General features: G+C 43.0%; 1 long non-coding RNA gene across 1 annotated transcript in view; it reads right to left on the reverse strand.

Annotated features, from left to right (window-relative positions):
• Positions 1 to 19,911, reverse strand: part of LOC115100453 — a 37,426-nt gene extending 17,515 nt beyond the window's left edge. The window contains exons 1-2 of the long non-coding RNA XR_003859073.1: positions 19,574 to 19,911; positions 16,397 to 16,531 (exon numbers count right to left, since the gene is read on the reverse strand). This is a non-coding gene — a long non-coding RNA (uncharacterized LOC115100453). The remainder of the gene's footprint in view (positions 1 to 16,396; positions 16,532 to 19,573) is intronic.
• Between the last annotated feature and the right edge of the window lie 167 nt (positions 19,912 to 20,078).

The following is a 20,078-nucleotide window of genomic DNA, read 5'->3' on the forward strand; positions in this document are numbered from 1 at the left end:
ATGGAAGAGAATGGAATGTTTACAGATTATGTGTATGTAGTTCTAAAAAGTAGGCTGAATTATTCAGGGATGAATTTTTTTTCTGGTTTCTGGTTCAGCCTTTCAAAATATACTTTGATGAGCATTCATCTCCCTTAAGAAGGAAGGAAATCTAGTTATCCTGCACAATAGAGACACTAAAAGTATATGCCAGAATGGTCAGAAGGGGGTGATATATTTCTTGTTAATATGGAAGGCCTCAGAGGAAAGCAACGGTACCAATTATGCTCATCTTTTAAGCAAGAAAACAATATGCCCACTCCCTCCATCAATGAATTATTAGGATGTGTATGTGTGTATGTAAGGCTTATTGCTCTTTTACTTAAAAGATGCCCAAAATTAATTGGCTCCATGATTGTATTCCTTTGAGTCCCATCCATTCAATATGAATAGCCTGGTTGGCCTTACATTAATGACTCCACGACGCCCTTTGTTGTGCATGATACATGAATGAGTGGGTGTAAATCTAAACACTTATTTTGTGATTAGTCAAACCTGCATAAAATTAGAAAGAAAAATTCTGACGTATTAACTTTGGCATTCTACATTATCCTGTCACCTCCTCTATCAGTTCTCAGGTGACTCCTGAACCTGAATTTCCCAACGTCCTATCTTCATTAGCTGTAAGCGCTAACAGGACTGCTATACTTGTCATACCTATGTGAAATGAACAGGTGCAGCAATGTTTTTTTTTATGTTGTACCTAATATATTCCAAGCAATGCTTTATCTCACTTTAAAACTGATACTTTGTTAATAGGGAACCATGCCTGTGTACTACTGATGCTACTACTACTATAGTGCTATCAAGATGTGCACAGCAGTGCACTGTACAGTACGTGGAAGAGACAGTCCCTGCTCCATGGAGATTACAATATTGTCAAGAGGCACAGATGAGTCAAATAAGAATCTTAAAATGAAATGCTCAAGTTGCAGCAATAAAACATAGTAACAAAGAATTTATTTCAAAAAAATTGTGGGTTTTGTTTATGATTTCTTTTAAAACAGCCCATAATTAAACACAATGGAATATTTTAGTGCATAGGAGACAGGCTGATGCAGAAAGCTACATCCAGCCACATTTATTTAAACACACATTTTGTGAGCATAAACCTTACTGCTGATGCAGCCAGGAGTTTTATGCTCACAAAATGTGCATTCCAAAATATGAGCACTGCTTAGCACCTTCGCATGGAAATCCCACGCAATTGGAGGCATTAAGCAAGCAGTACTCCTCAATGCAGAGAGGTGCACTGGCCTCAACTCTGTTTTTGTTAACACTGAAAACTTTACTCCTGGTCAGAGGTGGAATAAAGTTTTCAGCATTGACGTGCTGGCACTTCATACCAGAGGGGCAGGCAAAAACAAAAGAAAAGTTTTTCAGTTCCTGACTTATCCGCTAAGTGGCAGCAGCCATCCACTGCCATTTAGCCGGAGAACTATGGATTTATCCATCTATCTGGTGGTGAGCACTCCTCCATCTATCTATCCAACATTTAAACTGCTGCAGCTCTCAGAGCCCTGGCTCATCTCCCTGCTATCTCCCCCTCTCCCCCCCCTTCCCAAGGTAAAATGTGCATTCAACCTATGTTGAACGCATATTTTCCAGTCAACGCTCTTTTTTAAACTCCTGATGCATTAGCATTAAAGCACATTCAAGCAGCAGCATTGTATAAATTATAATAAGCCTTCTTATCCCATTAAAATGTTGCTAGCAGTAATTTTGTTATGGGTTTGACAGTTGCTTGGTTTTGATTGTAGATATCACTGCCCTTAACTTAAGACTTGGGGTTTTAGTTTAGTTTAGTTTATTACATTTGATAAAATGTAATGCAATTTGATAAAATCATTGCAATTGATAAATTGCAATGTACAATAAATGTTTTTACAATACACAATTAATTAACACAATGATAAATACAATAATAAAATATCAACTTTAACATATAATAATAACATAACTTTAAAACCTGCAGGGTAACCCGCATGGAGTGGCAGTTATTACCATGAGAAACTTGCTGGGCAGACTGAAAGGATCATTTGGTCTTTTACTGCTGTCATTCCTATGTTATTATGTAAATATTCAAAATAATCCTGTGCAGGTTTCATTCACCCTGCCACTGGTATACCCCAAGCAGTTTTTACAAAAGCGAGTGGGAAAGCATCACTGGCCCTTTAAATGTGACTTTTGCATAGGAAGCTTTAGCCAATCTTTTACATAAGGAAATGTTAATTTTTTGTGGTCATTATTTAATAGAATAAAAGAAAAATATTTGCTCTTGCTTGTTTTCTCATTTTTTTCCCAGCGTAAAATCTTTTTACAAGGATCAAAATAACTCAGATAGAAAACAGCAGCAACTGTGAAGATGTAACAGTATTTCATACTGGATTTGCACTGGTTTCAAACAAAAGTAAGCATATTTAGGTTTGAGGGCTTCTGCAGGTAAATAAAAGGCATGTTTGTATTTGGGGGAATGTTTATTTGCAGGTTTGCAAGCAGATTGGATGGCTTTAATGGAGCATCTGTCATGGCTTCTCTTGTGCACTCTGAATACCATTTTTTTAGGCAGTGACAAATGTTTTCTTTTTTTTTTTTCTTTTTTTTATTAATCTCTCTTTAATATCGGATTTTGTAATAGTTGCAATCTGAATTTTTCAACTCTTTATCCTCCAAAAAACAAATCTATTTTTGGTGAATTGACCCTATGGGAAATAGTACACTGAAGAAGGAGGTAACAGGACTGACGTTTAGGCTAAAGCAGGTCCTGGTGTAGTAATGAAATATAGAGCTTTTCATAGACCCTCCACTCACTGACTATACTCTTCTAGCAGCCAGAGCCAGGCAGGTTCCTTCACTTTGAAAGAGAATTGCTCTAGGAAGGAGGTGGAGCCACAAGTGTGATCCAGTTCCTTTCTCCTGCCAGAAGCCCACACAAAGGGGCTATCTTTATGTCTTGCAGTGCAAATGCTGTGGGCTTCCTCTAGCCATGGACCCTGGTGTAGTTCCATTGTTCACTCCTGCATAAAGATGGCTTTGTAAAGTGAAGTCATTTGGAAACATTCTTCCACCTGCATGGCTCCTTGTAATGTTGAAGTGATAAACTCTGCTGTCTAAGGGCTAGATTTTCTAACGTCACAGGCCTCTGTGAATCGCGCGGTCCCTGGGGGTGGGGGGGGGGGTGTGGGCCTGTGAAAGCCAGCAGCAATCGCTCCACCGCGGTGCAATCGCTGTCGGCTTTCGCAAACCAATAGCGTCACCGTGAAAGGTGGTGCTATTGGGCACGTTATTGACGGCGATAAAGGTCCTTACCTTTTCACCGTCAGCAATGTCTTCGCAGCATCTGCCCCCGTGCCGCCCCAACTCCTCCCCTTCCAGTGCCGATGCCACCCAGAACCTGCCCCGATCTAGGTATCACACGCGAAAAGGAACTTTTCGCGTACGATCCCGATAGAAAATGACCTCCTAAGTTGCCTATGCCATTTGTAAAGACTTGAGGTTATCAGGGTCAAGTCATTGCATGACTAAGAACATAAGAAAATAAGAAGTGCCAAGGTCTACTGGCCCAGCATTCTGGTTCTGACAGTGGCCAGTCCAGTTTATAAGTACCTGTCCTAACCCAATAGTTGATCGATTTTTTGTATTTCACTCCCAGGGATAAGCATTAGCTTTCCCAAGTCTACCTGGCTAGTAACTATTTATGGAATTTTCCTTCAGGAACTTGTCCAATCCTCCTTTGAAATCCACTATGTTAGTTGCTTCGACCACATCCTCCAGCAACAGCTTCCATAGACTGATTGTGCACTGACTAAAAACAAATACTTCCTACAATTTGTATTAAATCAGCCGGATGCTAGTTTATGGCGTATCCCCTAGTCCTAGTGTAGTTTGAAAGGGTAAATATCATTCTCTATTTATTTGTTCCACCCTACTCATAATTTTACAAATTTCAATCATTTCTCTTTTCAGTCATCTCTTTTCCAAGCTAAAGAGCCTCAATCTGTTTAGTCTTTCTCCATAAGGGAGCTTTTCCATCCTCTTTATCATTTTTTTCACTCTTCTCTGTACCTTTTCTATGTCCATTATATCATTTCTGAGATGGGGTGACCAGAAATGCACACAATGCTCAAGATGCAGATGCACCATGGATCTAATCAAAGGCATTTTGTTATTCTAAGTTTTGTTCTCTATGCCTTTCCATATAATTCCTACTGTTCTATTGGCCTTTTTGACCGCCACCACACAATGAGCTGAAGATCTCAAAGTATTTTCCGTAAGGACTCTGATGTCCTTTTCCTGGGTGGTAACTCTTATTTTGGAGCCCAGCATCATGTACCTGTAGCTGGGATTATTTTTCCGTATGTACATTACTTTGCCACTATCCACATTAAATTTAGAAGCACTGGCTTCTAGTCTCATAAAGTTTTTCTGCAGTTCTTCACAATCCGATGACGTTTTAATGACTTGAAATAATTTAGTGTCATCTGCAAATCTGGTCACCTCACTCATCGTTTCTTTTTTCAGATCTTCATGAGTCTGCTAAATAGCACAAATTCCAATAGAGACCCCTGGGGCATGCCTTTAATGACCTTTCTCCATTTAGCAGGTCCATATTTAGGAATAGCCAACATAGACAACTGCCTGTGGTGCCAAATTTGTTAAGTGCTGGAGCATTGTCACTGCTGCTATGCCTCTATTGTTGCAGCTCCCGACCGTAGTAAGCCTTGGCCGGTTCCCCCTATCTCATTCACTGGCCATCAATGCTGCACCCTGGCACGGCGCGCTCCGCTCTGTGACAGACCGACCGCGGCCTGCCATGCAGCCACCAACGCCATCTTCCTCCAGCCAGTAGGGCTCCTCCTAGGTGCGCATGCGCACGGGGGAGGCTCTGCCCTTTAAAGGGGCCGTGGCAGGAAACTTCGGACCCCGAGAGATGATGTCACTGTATAAAAACCTCTGACTAGAAAGACCAATAAAGACCAGCTTTAAAAGTCAAACAGTGAAGTTTATTATAAAGAAATGTGTGGGTTTCTTTAGGAGTAGCAAACATTACAAAGCAAATGGTGCAAGCTCAAACCTACTCAGTACTCTTTTGTCTTACACAGCATTATAAGGATTTACCTTCAGCCAATCAACAGGTGTCTGCATTTACCCGCCCCTTATCCCTTGTCCAATTAGTAAGTTTTTGCATGTGTACGTGCTTTGTTGCTAGGGCACTTGTTCTGCTGGATGCACTTGCTGTTAGTTTCCAGGAAATCAGTCTTCTTAGGTTTCATTTTCTCAGCTCTGACACCACAGGCAGTTGTCAAGCTAAGTGTAAAACATTGATAAGACAGGCGAAGAGAGAATTTGAAATGAAGTTGGCCATAGAGGCAAAAACCCATAATAAAACCTTTTTAAAATATATCCAAAGCAAGAAACCTGTGAGGGAGTCGGTTGGACCATTAGATGACTGAGGGGTTAAAGGGGCTCTTAGGGAAGATAAGGCCATTGCAGAAAAACTAAATGAATTTTTTGCTTATATGTTTACTAATCAAGATGTTGGGGAGATACCAGTTCCGGAGATAGTTTTCAGGGGTGATGAGTCAGACGAACTGAACAAAATCACTGTGAACCTGGAAAATGTAGTAGGCCAGATTGACAAACTAAAGAATAGCAAATCACCTGGACTGGATGGTATGCACCATAGGGTACTGAAGGAACTAAAAAATGAAATTTCTGATCTATTAGCGAAAATTTGTAACCTATCATTAAAATCATCCATTGTACCTGAAGACTGGAGGGTGGCCAATGTAACCCCAATATTTAAAAAAGGCTCCAGGCGTGATTCGGGTAACTATAGACCAGTGAGCTTAACTTCAGTGCCGGAAAAAATAGTGGAAACTATTCTCAACATCAAAATCGTAGAACATATAGAAAGACATGATTTAATGGAACACAGTCAACATGGATTTACCCAAGGGAAGTCTTGCCTAACAAATCTGCTTCATTTTTTTGAAGGAGTTAATAAACATGTGGATAATGGTGAACCAGTAGATATAGTGTATTTGGATTTTCAGAAGGCGTTTGACAAAGTCCCTCATGAGAGGCTTCTACGAAAACTAAAAAGTCATGGGATAGGAGGTGATGTCCTTTCGTGGATTACAAACTGGTTAAAAGACAGAAAACAGAGAGTAGGATTAAATGGTCAATTTTCTCAGTGGAAAAGGGTAAACAATGGAGTGCCTCAGAGATCTGTACTTGGACCGGTGCTTTTCAATATATATATAAATGATCTGGAAAGGAATACGACGAGTGAGGTTATCAAATTTGTGGATGATACAAAATTATTTAGGGATGTGAATCGTTTTCCATATCGTCTTAACGATAGAAATCGTGTGGCAGGGCAAGAAAATCGTCTTAGGCACGATTTTTTAGTTAAAAAATCGTTAAAAATCGTTTTTTCCGATTAGTGCGCACTAACTCGAGTTAGTGCGCACTAACGGGAGTTAGTGCGCATTAACTGGGAGTTAGTGCGCACTAACTGAAAATGATACAATTTGACACTTTTCAGGTCAGTTAAGGTCAGTTTAGGAATGAATATGTATTCCTATTGGCTGCCCTCTTATTTATTCATGTTACCAAGTTTCCTACTGACAGTATATGGGGGATGGGAAATGGAAACAGTTGGTAGCTTGACAAAACAAGTAATGTGATCAGTCAATGTGACTAGAACTTGTGCCCTAACCCTGATACCAGGGGTATTGTGATCTTCCTGCACACAGTGCCCTATGCCTATTAATACCAGGAGTGTTGTGATCTTCCTGCACACAGTGCCCTATCCCTAATACCAGGGGTGTTGTGATCTTCCTGCACACAGTGCCCTATTCCTGATACTGGGGGTGTTGTGATCTTCCTGCACACAGTGCCCTATTCCTGATACCGGGGGTGTTGTGATCTTCTTGCACACATCCCGGTATCAGGGATAGGGCACTGCATGCAGGAAGATCACAACACTCCTGGTATTAATAGGGATAGGGCACTGCATGCAGGAAGATCACAACACCCCTGGTATCAGGGATAGGGCACTGTGTGCAGGAAGATCACAATACCCCGGAGGAGTGAGGGTCAGGCAGCTCCCCCCTGTCTGTGAAGCCAGCCTCTCACTAGTAATGCAGGGAGGGAGCTGTCTCAGACTTCACCATCCTCCCCCCCCTCACCCACACACCATTCACTAGCTGGGACATGGGGGAAGTCAGGAGTGAGGGTCAGGCAGCTCCCCCCTGTCTGTGAAGCCAGCCTCTCACTAGTAATGCAGGGAGGGAGCTGTCTCAGACTTCACCATCCTCCCCCCCCCCTCACCCACACACCATTCACTAGCTGGGACATGGGGGAAGTCAGGAGTGAGGGTCAGGCAGCTCCCCCCTGTCTGTGAAGCCAGCCTCTCACTAGTAATGCAGGGAGGGAGCTGTCTCAGACTTCACCATCCTCCCCCCCCCCCTCACCCACACACCATTCACTAGCTGGGACATGGGGGAAGTCAGGAGTGAGGGTCAGGCAGCTCCCCCCTGTCTGTGAAGCCAGCCTCTCACTAGTAATGCAGGGAGGGAGCTGTCTCAGACTTCACCATCCTCCCCCCCCCTCACCCACACACCATTCACTAGCTGGGACATGGGGGAAGTCAGGAGTGAGGGTCAGGCAGCTCCCCCCTGTCTGTGAAGCCAGCCTCTCACTAGTAATGCAGGGAGGGAGCTGTCTCAGACTGGTATCAGGGTTAGGGCACTGTGTGCAGGAAGATCACAACACGCCTGGTATTAATAGGGATAGGGCACTGTAAGAGATGACTGTAGTAGATTGAATAAAGATCTGATGTTTCTGCTCTCCTCACACCAAACAAAAACAACACACAAGCAGAGAAGCCCTTCTTACAAAGCTGAGCTAGTGAGTTAAGTAGGAGGAAAAGTAAACATACTTGTGCCAGTGTGGCTACTTAAAAAATACACTTACCAACAATCAATTACATATATTTGAACTGTGTACAGTTCCAGCCAGGACCACCTTTCTAAAATGCACAGTGATTGGCAAATTCAACATGCACTAGCATTTCAGGTGCCTGCTAACAAAAATAATAAACAAACAAGTTCTAGTCACGTGAGTGCTGATCATTACATTACTTTTTTTGTCAAGCTTCCAACTGTTTCCATTTCACATCCCCCCAACCATTACCTCAGTATTAGCCTTGGTAACATCAATAGATAAGAGCACAGCCAGCCAATAGGAATACATACATACATATTCATTCCTAAGTGACCTTTACTGACCTGGGAAGTGTGAACACTTTGTTTCATTTTCTGTTGGTGTTCGTTAGTTTCCAGTTCCATTTCCCATCCCCCCAACCATCACCTCAGTGGTAACCTTGGTAACATCAATAGATAAGAGGGCAGCCAGCCAATAGGAACACATATTCATTCCTAACTGACCTTCAGTGACCTGGAAAGTGTTTATTTGTATCATTTTCAGTTAGTGCGCACTAAATCGAGTTAGTGCGCACTAACTCGAGTTAGTGCGCACTAACACGATTTAACGATTTTTAACGATAAATCGTTAGAATTTCTATTGTATCGTGTTCTATAACGATTTAAGACGATATAAACATTATCGGACGATAATTTTAATCGTTGAAAAACGATTCACATCCCTAAAATTATTCAGAGTAGTTAAATCACAAGCAGACTGTGATACATTACAGGAGAACTTTGCAAGACTGGAAGATTGGGCATCCAAATGGCAGATGACATTTAATGTGGACAAGTGCAAGGTGTTGCATATAGGGAAAAATAACCCTTGCTGTAGTTACACGATGTTAGGTTCTGTATTAGGAGCTACCACCCAGGAAAAAGATCTAGGCATCATAGTGGATAATACTTTAAAATCGTCGGCTCAGTGTGCTGCAGCAGTCAAAAAAGCAAACAGAATGTTAGGAATTATTAGGAAGGGAATGGTTAATAAAACGGAAAATGTCATAATGCCTCTATATCGCTCCATGGTGAGACCACACCTTGAATACTGTGTACAATTCTGGTCGTCACATCTTAAAAAAGATATAGTTGCAATGGAAAAGGTACAGAGAAGGGCAACCAAAATGATAAAGGGGATGGAACAGCTCCCCTAAGAGGAAAGGCTGAAGAGGTTAGGGCTGTGCAGCTTGGAGAAGAGACGGCTGAGGGGGGATATGATAGAGGTCTTTAAGATCATGAGAGGTCTTGAATGAGTAGATGTGACTCGGTTATTTACACTTTCGAATAACAGAAGGACTAGGGGACATTTCATGAAGTTAGCAAGTAGCACATTTAAGACTAATCGGAAAAAATTCTTTTTTACTCAACGCACAATAAAGCTCTGGAATTTGTTGCCAGAGGATGTGGTTAGTGCAGTTAGTGTAGCTGGGCTCAAAAAAGGTTTGGATATGTTCTTGGAGGAGAAGTCCATTAACGGCTATTAATCAAGTTTACTTAGGGAATAGCCACTGCTATTAATTGCATCAGTAGCATGGGATCTTCTTAGTGTTTGGATAATTGCCAGGTTTTGTGGCCTGGTTTGGCCTCTTTGGAAACATGATGCTGGGCTTGATGGACCCTTGGTCTGACCCAGCATGGCAATTTCTTATGTTCTTATGTTCTCTTGTACTGGCCATATTCATACATCATGCTACCAGGGTATTTATTTAAACCCTACAGCAGTCTCCAGCTCCTTGCCTTTGCAACAGGTCGTCTCCTTGGAGTGCTAGTTGCTGTTCCAGACATCTCTTCTTCCTGCTCCTGTTCCTGGTTTTGTTCCTGCTTCTGTTCCAGTCTTTGTGTTCCTGTGTCCAGTCCTGCGATCCAGTTCCTGCCTTCCTGACCGTGCCTTCATCCTTGCCTCCAGCCTTCTCCTTGATCCTCCAAGGAGACGACCTGTTGCAAAGGCAAGGAGCTGGAGACTGCTGTAGGGTTTAAATAAATACCCTGGTAGCATGATGTATGAATATGGCCAGTACAAGAGAACATAAGAACATAAGAACATAAGAAATTGCCATGCTGGGTCAGACCAAGGGTCCATCAAGCCCAGCATCAGGAGGAGAAGTGGGAAGGAGGGGGAACAAGATCCCATGCTACTGATGCCAATAATAGCAGAGGCCATTCCCTAAGTCAACTTGATTAATAGCAGTTAATGGACTTCTCCTCCAAGAACTTATCCAAACCTTTTTTAAACCCAGCTACACTAACTGCACTAATCACATCCTCTGGCAACAAATTCCAGAGCTTAATTGTGCGTTGAGTGAGAAAGACTTTTTTCTGATTAGTCTTAAATGTGCTACTTGCTAATTTCATGAGTGCCCTCTTAATTATCCCAAAGTGTAAATAACCAATTCACATCTACTCATTCAGGACCTCTCATTATTTTAAAGACCTCTATCATAACCCCCCTCAGCCATCTCTTCTCCAAGCTGAACAGCCCTAATCTCTTCAGCCTTTCCTCATAGGGGAGCTGTAACCACATCCTCATTGCCAGAGGATGTGGTTACAGCAGTTAGTGTAACTGGGTTTAAAAAAGGTTTGGATAAGTTCCATAAACTGCTATTAATTAATAAGCAATATTTGCTTGAAATCTATTTAATGCTTGGTACTTGCCAGGTACTTGTGACTTGGATTGGCCACTGTTGGAAACAGGATACTGGGCTTGATGGAACCTTGGTCTGACCTAGTATGACATATGTTATGTTCTCATGTTATGTTCTTATATCTAGAAGGTTTCCATGCACAGGAGGTCAGCCTCATTCAATGGAAAGGAGGCTCTAGAATGAGGGTTCATTAGATGAGGTTGAAAGGGGCTAGACTTGGGAGTAACCTTAGGAAATATTTATTTACAGAGAGGGTGGTGGATGTGTGGAAGTGTTGAACACAAAAACAGTATCTGAATACAAGAAAGCATGGGATAAATACAAGGGATCTCTAAGGATGTGATGAGAATTAAAGTGCTAAATTAATTGGATGGATGGACAGACTGGATGGTCCGTATGGTCTTTTTCTGCCTTCATGTTTCTATATTTCTTTGGAACAGTACCTCTCTCACACTTTCATCTCTCATTTGCCAGCCCTACTCAAACACAACACTGCATATTACTATTAGGGATGTGAATCGTTTTTTGACGATTTAAAATATCGTCCGATATATTTTAAATCGTCAAAAATCGTTAGAGCCGCGATACAATAACAATTCCCCCAATTAATCGTCAAAAAATCGTAAATCGGGGGAAGGGGAGGGGAAGGGGGAGGGCGGGAAAACCGGCACACTAAAACAACTCTAAAACCCACCCCGACCCTTTAAAATAAATCCCCCACCGTCCCGAACCCCCCCAAAATGCCTTAAATTACCTGGGGTCCAGAGGAAGGGTCCCGGTGTGATCTTTTACTCTCGGACCTCCGTGCGTTGTAGAAATGGCGCCGGCGCTACCTTTGACCTGTCATATGACAGGTCAAAGGTAGTGCCGGCGCCATTTTGTTTTTTTGTCCCCCGACGTCAGGAGCGTAGGAGATCGCTCCCGGACCCCCGCTGGCCCCCCAGGGACTTTTGGCCAGCTTGGGGGGGCCTCCTGACCCCCACAAGACTTGCCAAAAGTCCAGCGGGGGTCCGGGAACGACTTCCTGCACGTGAATCGTTTTTTCCGTATGGAAAAAAGATTTGCAGTAGGAGATCGCTCCCGGACCCCCCGCTGGACCCCCAGGGACTTTTGGCCAGCTTGGGGGGGCCTCCTGACCCCCCCAAGACTTGCCAAAAGTCCAGCGGGGGTCCGGAACGACCTCCTGCAGTCAAATCGTGTTGCCGTACGGCCGGTGCCATTTGCGCAAAATGGCGCCGGCCGTACGGCAACACGATTCGACTGCAGGAGGTCGTTCCGGACCCCCGCTGGACTTTTGGCAAGTCTTGTAGGGGTCAGGAGGCCCCCCCAGGCTGGCCAAAAGTCCCTGGGGGTCCGGGAGCGATCTCCTACGCTCCTGACGTCGGGGGACAAAAAAACAAAATGGCGCCGGCGCTACCTTTGACCTGTCATATGACAGGTCAAAGGTAGTGCCGGCGCCATTTCTACAACGCACGGAGGTCCAAGAGTAAAAGATCATACCGGGACCCTTCCTCTGGACCCCAGGTAATTTAAGGCATTTTGGGGGGGGGGAGTTCGGGAGGGTGGGGGATTTATTTTAAAGGGTCGGGATGGGTTTTAGGGTTGTTTTAGTGTGCCGGTTTTCCCGCCCTCCCCCCCCACTGGACCCCAGGTAATTTAAGGCATTTTGGGGTGGTTCGTGAGGGTGGGGGATTTATTTTAAAGGGTCGGGGTGGGTTTTAGGGATGTTTTAGTGTGCCGGTTTTTGATTTACACGATTTACACGATATTTAAAAAACCCAAACTGCGACGATCCAATTCCCTCCCCCTCCCAGCCGAAATCGATCGTTAAGACAATCGATCACACGATTCACATCTCTAATTACTATAATAGGTTATACAGTCATAGGTATCCTAGAATTTCACAAGTATTATTTTCATGAGCACTGATAGTATACCCTTTGCTTTATAAAATTAACTACAAAATCTCTCTTTTAAGTTTCTTACATTGCGAGTTCTCTTGTCTCATTATTGCTTTGCATATTTTTTCATGCAGTAGTTGCTACGTGAATCTAAATTTTATGTTTCTATTGAGTAGTTGTAGTATTATTTTTAAGTTTTTTTCATCAGAAAAGTACATGTATATGTAGCAATTGTGTCATATGGTATGTTCCATAATATAGTAAACCCCTGTGTTTTGAGCTATAGGGGTAGTGTCTTACAGAGTCATGTGAGCATGCTGTAAATGGAGAAGGTAGTAAGTAGTCTCTGAGAGCTTCTGTGAGGAACATAGGAGAAGCAATGTGATCTGAAAAGATCAGTAAGACAGAGGAATGATGGAGGAAAAAATGTCAGGCTCCTGATGAGGCTGTAACTCTTGGGAGGTTCATAAAGCCCAACATAGAGAAATCCTCACTTGCGTGGCAGAGATAAACAAATTGAAACTGTATGAATGGAGGCCCTACTATATGGAACCTCTGGAGTGGAAAGGATTCACTAAGTAGTACTTTCTAAGAGGGGAAGCATTCAATAGGTAATGACTAAGAAAATCCATTCCTTGGGAAAGCTAGAGGGAAATCACATACTTTAAAATCTTGGAGTGTTGGGATCATGGTTGTCAGTTCAATAGAAAAATCATAATAGAAGACAAAAATTTGCTAGGATTTCAGAAAGACTGGGAGAAGCCTTACTCTTTAAAATCCTTCACCTCTTTCATGAAAAATAAAATCTGGAGAGGGTTTAAAATGGAATACCTGATCTCTATATTGGAATTTTGAAACTGAGCCCACTCACTCAGCACAGAGAAGTAAGAACTGTATTCTCTCAAACTGTACTGTGGAGCAGCTTGCAAATTTTTAGGCTTGTAAATAAAACTCAGACCAATTTTGGAATACAGATTGGAATTGTTTTCAGTCATTTCAGGTTCCAAAGCAAATCAGTGCTGCCTTAGAAAGGACTTGATCACCCCCTTTTTTTTTTTTTTTTTGAGTGTTTCCACCTGCAATCCATACCCCAGCTGATCTATCATTAACTTAAAGAATTTAGGACTTTACTTCTGGTCACCTGTTACATACATAGGGACGGTAACTTTAAAACAAGCGTGCGGGTCATACACATGTGAATGGGTGCGTGAGTGCCCATATGCAGGAATTTTAAACTGTACATGCAATCACGCACATATGATTTAAAATACACCTACCGCGCATATGTGTGCCCCTAATTATAAGCAGTTAACTCGAGCAAACGTATTTCAAATATCTGTCTTAAGACTTTGTCAGCTTTAATGCGCGCAGGCAAGCAAATTTTAAAACATGCTCATGTGAAGGACATTCCCAGTTTTACCAATTAATTCATCAATTTGCCCACTCTGTCTAGAAGTCATCCAGACTCCTCTGGTTCTTCAGACTGCACTCCTCCCAGTTGACCAGGACCCCTCACCCAGTCATATTAGGACTAAACAGATATATATGCAGACTTACACTTCATCAAGAGCAGAAGTAAACATGCTCAACTAACAGCCTTCTGCGAGTTGTGGCCACTGGATTTAAAATTTGGATTTACATGCATACATTCTGGCCCTCCTCATGCGTAAGTTTTGGCCCTTCCCTTGACACGCCCCAGCTCTGCCCCTTCTTCAGTAGTGCAGCTGGGTACATTTTTCTGGCTAAATTTGCTGTACCGGGCTGTGTCTGAATATGGACCTCTATGTACACAATAAATAAATACTTAGATAACTACTCTCAATCTACCTCACCTCCTTAACTATTTTCACTGTTACAACCCAGAATTACTCACAGACTATCTCATTCCCTAACTCATTTGCACAATGCCCCACTTTCATATTCCAGTGTTTTTATTCTAGTTGAAAATTGTAATGCTACTGTAATTGTAAATTTGATTTAATTTTTATTGTAATCCCCTTTGAAACCATCTTGAGAAAAGGCATGATATCACATGTTTATAAATAAATATTAAATATTTATTACACAGAAATTCACATGCCAAACATCATAATGATATGCAAATTTCTGTATCAAAGAAGGAAAGTTGACATCGTGTAATGTTCACAAATCTCTTTCCGACCAATACAGTACAGTGCGCTCCGGAGGAGTGCACTGTTACCCCATGTTTGGTCGCGCGTTTTCAATGCGCTAGCTCTACCCCTTATTTGGTAAGGGGTAATAGCGTGTCCAAAATGCGCGTCCAACCCCCCTGAAACTAATAGCGCCCACAACATGCAAATGCATGTTGATGGCCCTATTAGTTATTCCTGCGCAATTCACTAAGTAAAATGTGCAGCCAAGCCACACATTTTACTTTCAGACATTAGCGTTAATTTCTGCCGGCGCCAAGGAAGTGCACAGAAAAGCAGTTTAAAATAATTAAAAAAAAAAAATGTTAATCGGCTCGCAGACGCTCAGTTTTGCCGGCATCCGGTTTCCGAACCCGTGGCTGTCAGCGGGTTTGAGAACCGACGCCGGCAAAATTGAGCGTCAGCTGTCAAACTCGCTGACAGCCGCGTCTTTTTACCGCGGGCCCTATTTGCATGTTTGTGCCCCCTAAATCGTGCGCACAGGAGAGCGGGCGCTCACCCGCTCTCCCGCGACCTTTACTGTATTGGCCTGTTTGTTTTAAGACACATTGATCCTGCATGCAGGACATATAGTTCTGATTTTCCTAAGAAAAAAAGCAGGAGAAGTCAGTGCATACAATAGAGTAACATTCAAGCAAAGAAGATATAGGTAGATAAGTGCCACTTAGTTCACTAAGTCTGCCAAATTGTTCATAAATACTCTACTGTGACAGATCATATTCAGTTTTAATATCTTCTCTTTCTTGTTCCGTCATCAACGTCTTTCTGCACCTAGAAAAACCTTGTTTAAATTCTTATACAGTGGCATTGTAGGTGACGGCAAATAAATCCAAGTATTTTGAAAATAACCAGGATTAGTTCTACAAAAGAGTCTTGTAAATGAAAACCAGGCATTGAATTGGATGCAAGAATTAAGTAGGATGCAACAAAATGGATATGAATATATGAAAAATTTGAGTTTTAGAGAAAACAGTAGCATTCTGGATTATCTGCATTGGATGCATGGCAGAAAGAGGAAGATTAGGCAGAGGTGAGTTTAAGAGAGATCGCAAGGGCCTAAACCAACAGGTTTGCAGAGGAAATGATAGGGAAAATACATCTATAGACAATATTGCAGAGATAAGCAACTTTGGCAATAGAAGAAATAGGGACACCAAAAGTCAGAGAGAGGTAAAAAGTTGTACAAAACCTTTCACTTCAAAAGTAAAAACTGGCAAGAAATACATATTTATCACTTGCAAATATTCTGTGTAATATCTTTCTGCCCCTCCTTCATAGTAGCAAATTGTGAATGACCATCAGATCTCACCTCATTATTTGCAAATATTAGTGAGAGTGTGCCATGTGGGTTTTGGTTTTTTTTAATCCAGTTATTCTGGACACAATAGAGATAAGTTCTTGCTTGTACTATGCTGATTTGTGTGTGTTGTTGAAAAGGGGAAGAGGGAAGAAGGAGATTGTTGATAGTGTTATTGTTGCTGCTTACTGGAAGAATTAACCATATTACTACTCTGTAATGCCGTAGCCTGCTAGTGCTGTGCTGCACAAATATATCTGGACACCAATCACTTCTACAGTAATTATAAAGTCACAAGCAGGGCCTGAGCAAGTGTTTCCAAATGCCTGTAAAAGTTGCTGGAAAAACAGACCTGTCTTAGGGTTGAAAAATGTCTTCATGCTGCCTGTCATTTTGCCGTGCTTCTGGCTCTCTCTCTTCTGAGGGGACAACCTCCTGCCCCACCCACTCACGTGCACACATCCTTTCCAGTGATGGTCTCTGGCATCTGTGAAAAAAAAAACATTGTAAAAAAAAAAAAGGGCTGGGCTGGGCCATCAGTAAAAAAAACAAAAAAACAAACCCAAAACCGACAGACTGTCTGTAAAATAGTTTCTTGAGAATTGGCAACCCTGGGCTGAGCCAGTCGTTATAACAGGGTTAGGGCCCACAGTCCATTACACAGCTGGAGTGTGTTCAAAACACCTTCCCAGCAGCAGCATACAGCATTGTGTTACTGAGTAGTGACCGTTGCAAATATTTTGTAAACATACATTTCTTTTTTTTTTAGTATAGAGCCTTGGTCCTTGCACAGACCCAAACCACTGTACTGTTTCTGTACCAGAGTGAAGGCTAATGCAGTTGACTTTCTCTGCTCGCTCGTCGCTCCTATTGCTTTCCCTTTGGAATTCCAAGGCCTAAAAGACCTTAACTCTCTACAACACCACAACTCTTTCTCCTACAATGCCCTTAAACTCCCCATATAAAAGCGAGCCCCAGCCTCCTCTGAACCAGTGCTAAACCCCTAATCACTTTTTCTATGCTCTCTCTCTCTAAAAGTCCTAATTATCACAACGGGCGCAGAATAACTAATGCGAAGAACCTATGCTACTGTGGGTTTGGCCTTTTTCTTTTGAAATCTGTAGCAGAGGTTTTTGTGAGAATGCGCACATTCATGAATCCTTCCCAAAATGTTCTCAAAAAGAGAAATTGACTTTTCATTTGCCCTTGCTATAGGGTTTCTAGTGGTGCCACACCTTGGGATCTTGGGAAAGTCACTTCCACCTCCACTACCTCAGGCACAAACTTAGGGTCTGATTTACTAAGATTTTTCTCCCATTCTGTGTCTGTGGGAAAAATGCTTAGCAAATGAGCTCTTTAGATTGTAAGCCCTCTGAGGACAGAGAAATACTTATAGGTCCAGAATGTTATCTGCTTTGATGTGCATGAAAGGAGGAAAATAAATGTAGTAAATAAACAAGTTCAAATCAGCCCCATTAAAAATGGACCATTCAAAGGGTGGGCAGTGTCAGGAACAGGACTGAGTCAGGGGTCAAAGTTAGCACTGATTTTCAGTGCTAGATGTCCAAACATATGTGCTGCAATAGCTGTTCTAAGTTTAGAAAGACTAATTTTGCTGCATGTATGCAAATGACCAGCTGCAAACTTAGGCCTGGATTTTCTATTGTCACACAGCTTAATGAATCCCGCGGTAATGGGGAGTGGGCCTGCGAAAGCCAGCAGCGATCGCACCACCGCGGTATTATGGCTGCTGGCTTTCGCACCCAATAGCGCCACTGTGAAAGGTGGTGCTATTGGGCGCGCTACTGGTGGCGATAACGGGTCTTACCTTATTGCTGCCAGCAAAGGTACCGCTGCGTCCGCCTTCTTGTCGCCCTGACTCCTCCCCTTCTGGCCCCGACTCCGCCCCCGGCAACCCCCTTAGGGCAGGATTCATCATTCCTCGCAGAATGATGAATCCCATGAAAAAGGGGGTGGGGGGCGGGCCTGCGAAAGGCTGCAGCTGTTCGCACTGCGGCGGTGCGATTTCGCCGGCCATGGTGGGGCCGGCTTCAGCCTTTTGCAGTGAATAGTGATACTGTAAAAGGTGTAGCTATTCGCTGCGCTACTGCCGGCGATAATGTTCCTCACATTATCGCTGGCAGTGGTGCCGCAGCCGACTCCTCCCCCTCCCCACCCTGACTCACCCCTCCCCCTAATTTGCATTATATCGCATGCGAAAAGGCCCTTTTCGCATGCGATAATGCTTTGGAAAATAACCCTCTTAGCCAGCTACCTAAGCCTGATTTATCAAGGTATTTTCCCATAGACACAGAGGGCCTTATTTTCTAAGGTTATCGCATGCTTGCGCTACCAGCACAAGCATGCAACAGCTAGAAATCGTAGCGCACGCCTGCGAAGGTGACATCGGGGCGGAGTCGGCCCCGGAAGAGGAGGAGTCGGGGAGTCACCTGGGCCGACTCCATGAAGACGGCGCAGACAGCGAAAAGGTAAGGAGCCTTTTCGCTGCCTATTTCATGCCGAATAACTACACCTTTTATGGTGTAGTTATTCGGCGTGTTGCCGGCATCGATCGCACCGCGGCTGTGCGATCACTGCCAGCTAGCGCAGGACCGCCCCCCCATTTCGTCCCTCCCCTGCCCCCTGTTACCACCGGATTTTCTAAATTCTGCAAATTTAGAAAATCCGCCCCAGAATGAGAGAAAAGCCTTAGTGAATCAGGTAGTAGATTAGGCTGAAAATTCACCTTAGCATAGGTGGCCAAAATCGGGCCTTCTAGGTCAAGTATTCAGGTGCTGTGGAAAAGTGACCTCTTAGTATAACAGACCCTTTATATCATGACATAATCAGGTATATAATTGTTTTGTTCATGGGAAATGGGAAGGGATGCTGTGGGCAAATTATGGAGGCAATTTTCAAAATGATTGAAAATCATCCTCTGTACTGTTAAAACATGGTCAATTGTATGGACATGGAAAGTATTAGAGGAGATGGGACAGAAATAACTTTATTAATGTGCACTCCTTGCAAGTCCCTAATTTGCAGTATTTGAACTAAATTTCTTCTCTAGTTTAATTACAACGCTTATCTGGAACAAATGCCTCTCTTAAACGTGAAAGAGACTCCTGCACACGATGTCGTCATCCTATATGCTTGCACATTCCTATTTCCAAAGCAGTTCAGAAGAGAACCAGTAGAATGACAGTTTTTGTCTTCTTGATAGAGAATGCATTTTGCAAAGTGTAACAAAACGTTGGGTAGAAAATGTGTTTAAATATGTGTAGGAAGTTGAATTCCATTCAAAAACTGGTAACATTAAGGCTTAGCCAACTACATGAGACAGAGATTGATTTACAAAGTGGTAAGGCCAGAGCTAAGGGCTTATGACTCTGTCACTGTTATTGCCTTCAGCGTTGAAAATAGCACTTTCTTTTTAAGTGAAGGCCAATAGCGCTGCTTGTGCCTTAAATTCCGCAGAGAAACGAAACTGCCCAATGTTTTTAATATAATAGTATGACGATGAACTAACCAGCTGGAGGGCAAACCTTGATGCCGGATGCAGTCACGCCCAGCTCTCTCCAAATAGCGCATGAATTGCGCTGTGATTCTTTCTCGTATCCCTGGAGTGCAGCTGCTTCCAGCCGAATGATTTGCGCTCCTGAGCAGCGACGGAAAATGTAGCCCTAGCGCTGGCTTGAAGAGCGCTGAAGTTAATGAATGAGTACGGCAATCTGTTGTTGTTTCTGGAAAAGTTAAAACCCACAATATGGAAAGCACGGCTGTTACTCGCGAACTGCAAGCTTTTTCCGCACGTCGCAGAGGCAAATCACAAAGGAGATGCTGTCAGCCTCTAGGCTCTGGCTTTTAGTCCTGTCCACCAGACTGAGCCCTCCGGTGTTGTATTTCTAGTGTGTGTAACATCACAAAGGTCTCCAGTCAATGCTGAATTGTGACATCACCAGGGGAAATCAGGCAAGATAAGAAGACAGAGTCTAAAAAGAGAACGTTTAGGTTATAACAAAAACTTCACTAAT

The sequence above is a fragment of the Rhinatrema bivittatum genome, chromosome 10 (assembly GCF_901001135.1).
Source record: "Rhinatrema bivittatum chromosome 10, aRhiBiv1.1, whole genome shotgun sequence".
Lineage (NCBI taxonomy): Eukaryota > Metazoa > Chordata > Amphibia > Gymnophiona > Rhinatrematidae > Rhinatrema > Rhinatrema bivittatum.